Raw genomic sequence first — 8,427 nt, forward strand, 5'->3', positions numbered from 1 at the left:
CCTTACGACAACCCCTCCCCCTACAAGTGGTGATTGCCAAAATGAAGGAAAATGGTATAACGCAGGTGATATAATGAAGAGCGGGTGGATATCAGAAAGATGCATGTTTGTTGTACGGTGTTTTAAGGGTGGAAACATCAGAACGAAGTATCATGGGTCAAACTGTCAAACAATAATACATGTGGGCTAATAAAATTGATAATGTACGGTAACACGATCATTATTTAAAATAAGAGGCTCGCAAGAGCCTGTGTCGCTCACCTGACTCTACTTAGGTTTTTGAAATCATATAAAAAAAGATAAAAATCATAGAAGATACTTTAATAGATAATGATTGAGGCCAAATTTTTCGTTTAATATTGCATTCTATGCTGTGGTTCTCTAAAATAAGACATGTGTATGCATTTCCCATAGGGTCCCATGTTAAACTATGCCCCTCTACTGGCGGCCAATCGCCTACCAAGTAACAACACTTGATCAGAACCTCATACGGGAACTTTATGCTATGTTTGGTTTCATTCCATTCAATGGTTCTCTAAAAGAAGACGTTTGTATTTCCACTAGGGTCCTATGTTAAACCATGGAAGTAATAAATATTACCTCCATGGTTAAACAAAGTTCCCGGCTGTCGGCGATCTTGGATGATGGATCGGCTACAAAGTAATAACACTTGGTCAGCACCTCATAAAGAACATTTATGCCATGTTTGGTTCCATTCCATTCAGTGGTATTCTAAAAGAAGTTCAAAATGTTAAAAGTTGACGACGACGACGGGCGCCAAGTGATGAGGAGCTAAAAATTTGTAATGCTTCTGTTTTCTTGGTTTTTTTTTTCTCTTATAAAAACTGCCGGACAGACGTACAAACAAATAAAATCACATACCTGTAGAGACATATAAAATAAAAAGGACTGTGACCATGATAGATAATTGTTAACTTTTTATACAGTGTGACATGGATAGAGAGTTGTCTCATTGGCACTCATAGTGATACTACATCTTATTTATGCACAAAGAAGAAGAAATACAAACACATCTGTGCGGACTTAAAAAATTTAAACAGGAACAAAATTAAAACAAATAAAGGTGCCAACAATAACTAAGTATTCAAGGCATATGATCGAATAAATAAAACCAGACATGTGTTCGAGTTCGAGAGTCACATTTTCGTTTTAATTCTTTAATTAGAATTACTAGTTCCAATTAATTACAATCGCGGATGAAGGACGGGCATATGGAAAATTACGGTGAACGAAGGCAATAAATAGGAATACCCCCCCCCCCCTCTAAAAAAAACACCACAAAAAAAACACACACGAAAAATTCGGTTTTTAGAGGAATGTCCACTCAGTCTTGATCTGTCCGCTATTTTCAGTTTCGGAAACAGAGGCTTAAATTTTAAAAATATCAATATTGCCAATGTTTGCAGAGAAGACAGGATCAGATCTCAGTTTAAAAGACACAATTAAAAAACCTAGATGAACCCGTGATGGATCAATGTTTTGATGTGCATATTATACTGCACCTTAATTTGATCTAATTTGTAAAAGACCAACACACTGGGCTTGAACTTCAGCTAGCCAATATAAAAAGACAGTGTAGGCAGAAGAATGTTCACTAAATTAGTATCTGGATACATTATCCTGACTGCGGGTCGCCTAGCAACTTGCTTAGCAGTGAGGCAGAACTATCAATCTTCAAGGTTTGGGTTTGAACCGTCCAGGAAAAAAGCTCACGGTCTTGCGACCTGGAGGCCAGTACACTTACACCCATGAGACCAGCAACATCCGAAAGAGTCTTCCCTTTATTAACGCCAACAACTAGGACTACCTATGAATAAAACATGTATGCCTAAGAAACGCTCTATTTGTTATTATTCATCAAAGCTTTTTTTTTAGTATTCACATGATTCAGAGATTTCAAGTCAAGGAAGGTCGAACATTCAGCATTCAAGACATACTAGAAATACCAAACATGCAATATACCATACCAAATAAAATCAAAAATAAGTGACAGCTGGATTGATAAGATACATTATGACATTGCATGACGCAGACAGATATTTTCAGATATATACAACATTATCTAATAGAGTCGCTTAAGTGCAAATATAGGATGAAGTCAAATCAGTACATTAATGACATATAATAATAAGTTTTTCTCATTTTGTACGATGCATATCCTAGTTTTTGTTTCATATCTCGACTTTCTTGGTATTGCAATATGGTCGGATACTGATTTCAAGGGAGATACAAAACAAATCTTCCTCATGCTGAAATTGAAGTTGCTTCTTGATTCTTCTTTAAAATTATTAGGTCGTCATGCTGCACGATTTGGTTAACTGTTATTACAAAAATAAAAAGTCAAATGATACATTTTATCGCTATGATTTAAGCTGAAATACGAATTGAAAAGGGAATATGGCAGGTTGCAACCAACAACCTCCACTCTACTGGCTTTATTTTAATTTTTTTATCTGAGAAAAAGTCCTTTGAAACAAGAGGCTCTCAAGAGCCTGAATCCCTCACCTTGAAGATGATAACGAAAAAACTGCAAAATTTCATTAAAACTACCAATTTAGTGGCAGCAACCCAACAATGGGTTGTTAGATTCATCTGAAAATTTCAGGGCTGATAGAACTTGACATAATGAACAATTTTATCCCCTGTCCGATTTGCTCTAAATGCTTTGGTTTTAGAGATATAAGCCAAAAACGGCATTTTACCCTTATATTCTATTTTTAGCCGTTTTTTGAAGAAACAGAATATAAAACACAGACTTAATTAATTCTAGATACCCTAAGGATCATTCAGCTTAAATTGGGTTGGAATTGGTTCAGTAGTTTTAGAGGAGAAGATTTTTTAAAGTAAGAAAACACGATAAACAAATTGTGTACAAGAGGCTGTCACAACGACAGCAAACCGGATTTATTAATATTTATTTGTGTCCTGGCAATATCACAAGAACCATTACTGATCAATGTGAAAGTGAAAATCGTCAATATCAAATTTGACCTCCATTTTGTCATCAGTATCAACATATTAAAATTTGAAAAGCTTAGATTGAATGGTTCATGAGTAAATGCAACAACGTGAATGGAAAAGCCATTTTACGATCTTTCAAGAACCATAACTCCTGAACGGTAAAAGTCAAAATCGTCATTATTAAACTTAATCTCTATTTTGTCATCAGTAACAACATATAAAAATTTCAAAAGCTTTGGTTGAATGGTTCATGAGAAAATGCACGGACACGACTGGAAACACCATTTTTCAATCTTTCAAAAACCATAACTCCAGAACGGTAAAAGTCAAAATCGTCATTATTGAACTTGACCTCCATTTTGTCATCAGTAACACCATATTTAAATTTGGGAAGCATTGGTAGAACAGTTCATGCGTAAATGCACGGACACGACTGGAAACTCCATTTTTCAATCTTTCAAGAACCATAACTCCTGAACGGTAAAAGTCAAAATCGCCATTATTGAACTTGACCTTCATTTAGTTGTCAGGAACAACATATTAAAATTTTAAAAGCTTTGGTTGAACGGTTCCTGAGTTAATGCACGGACACGACTGGAAACTCCATTTTTCAATCTTTCAAGAACCATAACTCCTGAACGGTAAAAGTCAAACTCACCATTATTGAACTTGACCTTCATTTAGTTGTCAGTAACAACATATTAAAATTTTAAAAGCTTTGGTTGAACGGTTCATGAGTAAATGCACGGACACGACTGGAAACTCCATTTTTCAATCTTTCAAGAACCATAACTCCTGAACGGTAAAAGTCAAAATCGCCATTATTGAACTTGACCTTCATTTAGACGTCAGTAACAACATATTAAAATTTTAAAAGCTTTGGTTGAACGGTTCATGAGTTAATGCACGGACAACATTTGATTGCCGCCCGCCCGACCGACTGCCCGGCCGGCCGCCCGCCGTACATCCCCAAATCAATAACCGACATTTTTGTCACAAAAATCCGGTTAAAAATTGTCCTTAAAGCGAAATAACTCTTTAAGGGGTCAATTGACCATTTTAGTCATATAAACTTATTTGTAAATCTTACTTTGCTGAACACATTTGCTGTTTTCAGTTTATCTTTATCATTAATACTATTTAAGATAATAACCAAAAGCTGCAAAATTTCCTTAAAACTACCAATTTAGTGGCAGCAACCCAACAATGGGTTGTTCCATTCGTCTGAAAATTTCAGGGCTGATAGATCCTGACCAATTGAACACTTTAACTTCATGTTAGATTTGCCCTAACTGCTTAGGTTTTTGAAATATAAGCCAAAAACTGAATTCTACCTCTATGTTTTATTTTTAGCCATGGTAGCCATGTTTTTTGATGAAACAGAAAATAAAACACAAGCTTAATTCTAATTACCCTAAGGATCATTCAGCTTAAGTTTGGTGGGAATTGGTTCAGTAGTTTCAGAGGAGAAGATGTTTGAAATAGTTTACACCAGACGGACGATGACGGACGCCAAGTGATGGCTAAAGCTCACAGTTCCTTTGGAATGGTGAGCTAAAAATGATGTAAAACTAACCAGTAAACCATGAAAAATGGTAAAGGTGAGACGAACACTGTTCGACAGATTTGTAAACCTTATAATATTTCGATTCATAAGATAAAGTTGACTTATTCAGAAGATTCCCAATAGAAAAACAGACCAAGACACAAAAACTTAACATTGAGCAATGAACCATGTAAATGAGACTGACATGTTCACCATTAAATATTTCCATACTCCAAATATAGTAGACTATTGCTTATAGTAATAGAAAAAGACCAAAACTCAAAAACTTAACTTTGACCACTGAACTATGAAAATGTGGTCAAGGTCAGATGACACCTGCCAGTTGGACATGAACACCTTACAATCCTTCCAAACACCAAATATACTAGACCTATTGCTTATAGTATCTGAGATATGGACTTGACCACCAAAACGTAACCTTGTTCACTGATCCATGAAATGAGGTTGAGATCAAGTGAAAACTGTCTGACAGTGATGAAGACCTTGCAAGGTACACACATACCAAACATAACTATCCTATTACTCATAATAAAAGAGAAATTAACATTACAAAATTTTCAAGTAGTCACTGAACCATGAAAATGAGGTCAAGGACAATGGTCATGTGACAGACAGAAACTTCATAACATAAGGCATCTATGCACAAAGTTTGAAGCATCCAGGACTTCCACCTTTTAAAATATATAACATTTAGGAGGATAGCTAATGCCACCGCCCCGCCGGATAACTATCCCTATGTCAAGATTTCTGCGACAAAAGTTGCAGGCTCGAACATAATGAACAATTTCTGTATAAAGAGAAATAACTCAATCACATAATAAATACCACTTTTGGATATTAAAAGCCAGCACGCCATACATTCCCAAATCAATAAAAATCCAGTTAAAACATACAAGACAAACAAAGGTCAGAGACTCGGGACTTGGGACAGGAGCAAAAATGGGGGGGGTTAAACATGTTAAATGAAATCTCAATCCTCCCCCTATACCTCTAGCCAATGTAGACTAAACAAACACACAGCATTACGTACAGTAAAACTCAGTTATAAAGAAGGCCGAGTTCAATATCAAAATAGGTAAGAAAAGAAACTAACCTAAATGACAATGATACATAATGATACATAAATCAACAAAGGACTACTAGCTGTTACAGACATGCTAGATCCAGACCTCAATTAAACAGAATAAAAGATCATGTTTTCATCTTATGAAAATCAAGCACAATTCCTCCAGTTAAAGTGGTAAAGCATCATACCATCATAAAATATATGACAAGAACATAATCCATATATTGCCAACGTGTTGTTTTAAAATAAATGTGTATTTCTGATGCAAAGACACTATGAGTGAATCAATGTTAATACCAAAATATGCCATCTTTAATGACTTGACAACAGTATGGTAACTATATCCCTTCTGATAAAGTCTGTTTCAAGGTTTGATAGATTTAGATGTAGTCAGAACAATAGGGTTTTGATAGCATTTATTTCATGCAATCTTTACCAAAAAACCAGTTAGTAGCTCACTGGTTAAAAGGATATTAGAAAATATATCAAAAGATATATAATAGAGCCATGTCACTGTCTATAAGACAGTTTACACAGGCAAATTTTGCTCACGTGAATTTCACGTGAATCTCATTTCACGTGAAAGTCACGTGAAATTCACGTGAATTTCACGTGAAGTTTTGTTGATGTGAATTTCACGTGAACTTTTCACGTGAAATTCACATGAAAACTGTTCACGTTAAATTCACGTGAAATTCATGTGAAACTCACATGATTTGACTCACGTGAAATTAACGTGAACTTGCTAAGGTGAAACTCATGTGAATTTGATGTGAATTTCACATCAACTTTTTTTCACGTGAAATTCACGTGATTTCACTCACATAAAGTTCACGTGATCTGACTCACGTGAATTTCACATGTTATAACTTGCATGCAATTCACATGATCTGCTTGATGCTAATTTTATATATAATGTGCTTACAGATATAATTTTTGTGCCTGTCCCAAGTCAGGAGCCTGTAATTCAGTGGTTTTTGTTTGTTTATTTGTTACATATTTGTGTTTTGTTCATTTTTTAATATAAATAAGGCCGTTAGTTGTCTCGTTTGAATTGTTTTACATTGTCATTTCGGAGCCTTTTATAGCTGACTATGAAGTATGGGTTTTGCTCATTGTTGAAGGCCTTAAGGTGGCCTATAGTTGGTACTGTCTTTGTTATTTTGGTCTCTTGTGGAGATTTCTCTCATTCGCAATCATACCACATCTTCTTTTCATATTTACAGAGTTCAAAATTATACAGTGTATGCACTAGTTATTGCTATTTTCACATATTAAATCAACTAAAAAGTAAAATAATTATTGAAGAAGAATTAGAATACGAATATAAATCTTTTACTGGTTTGAAATACAAAAATTCACAAATTTTAACCAAATTTCACAATGAATATTTTAAACACATTCATAGGATAATATTATACTAGCACTTGTATGTATGACTATATATCCCCTTTAAAATTTTATGGTAAAAAAGATACTTTTAACATTAATATTTTGTTAAATTTTTTAGTGGTCTCACCCTGAGGTACATTTACAACAAAATGATTAATTATGAAAACAAAGCATTTCTAGTATTGTACATATTACAAATGGATTTAACAATGACTTTTATTATTTCAAAATCTCTATCTACAAATTAAACCAAAAATTATCCTTGTCCAAAAATATACAAATTTGAATACAACTTTATCTGACTAAGCCTTATTAATAAAATACAGAACTATTTTCAATGCATTTTGTGCATATTTTTCTGGAATGAATTCAGTAGTAAATTATTATTTGTAATTGTTTTAAAGCTGGATTTGAAAGGGTGATCTAAATAATTTTTTTTAGGAATTTTTAATAATTTGTCAAAATCTTGATTATTTGTTCTTGTCCATTATATACACACACGACCAGTTTTGAAAAAATTGTCAGATTTTGTACAGATTATGCATGGAAAATCAATTTGCTTTTGAAAAGAAATCTACACTACAGAATTTTAAGTTTAAATGCAAAAGGATAGGTCTAATAACATGCTTTCAGATAATAAAAAGAAAAAATTGGGTCACCAGACTTGTTTTCTTGCTACATATTAACATACATAAATGCACAACACTTTCTATTATAATGAATCACTCTATCCGAGTTATCTCCCCTTGTGTGACAATATTGAAAAAGTATGAATCAAAAAACAAAAATAATGATGTTTTTTTCTGTATAGAAAATACACCCAAAATATGGTAAAACACACAATTTTCTATATTAACATTGAAAAGTCTTACACATAAATTACATACTTCTTTAAAACTTTTCTCATTTCATTAAAGATCTAGATCAATAGTTATCTGCTACTTCAAAATACAAGATGGAGGAGGATAGCCACCTCATGTCATCTATGAACATGAACTTTTTACAGATAATTGAATCAATATAACAATAAACATTTTATTTCCAATATTTCCAATATAATCTATCATTAAGTATAGTATATACTGCATGTATACAATAAAAGTTACTGTCTCTAACAAAATGATTTGATTTTCCAAAAAAACTGTTAAAAATTAAGCTAATGACTCTTAACTTGTTATGGCAAACCCATTGCCTACTTGCAACATGCACAAAAATTTATTAAATATGTGTCTAAGTAAACAATTATTGTCAATTTTTACATGCAACCAAAAGACAGTTACAGACAGGAAGATAGAGAATTTTACACTAACTGTCATCAAATCAGAACCATTGATACAAAATGATTGCATTAGAATTAAATATAACTCTTTGTATTCTTCATTGATAGAATAGCTTTATTTAAATGTGTCCTGTATAAATA

This window comes from Mytilus galloprovincialis, chromosome 8, assembly GCF_965363235.1.
Source record: "Mytilus galloprovincialis chromosome 8, xbMytGall1.hap1.1, whole genome shotgun sequence".
NCBI lineage: Eukaryota > Metazoa > Mollusca > Bivalvia > Mytilida > Mytilidae > Mytilus > Mytilus galloprovincialis.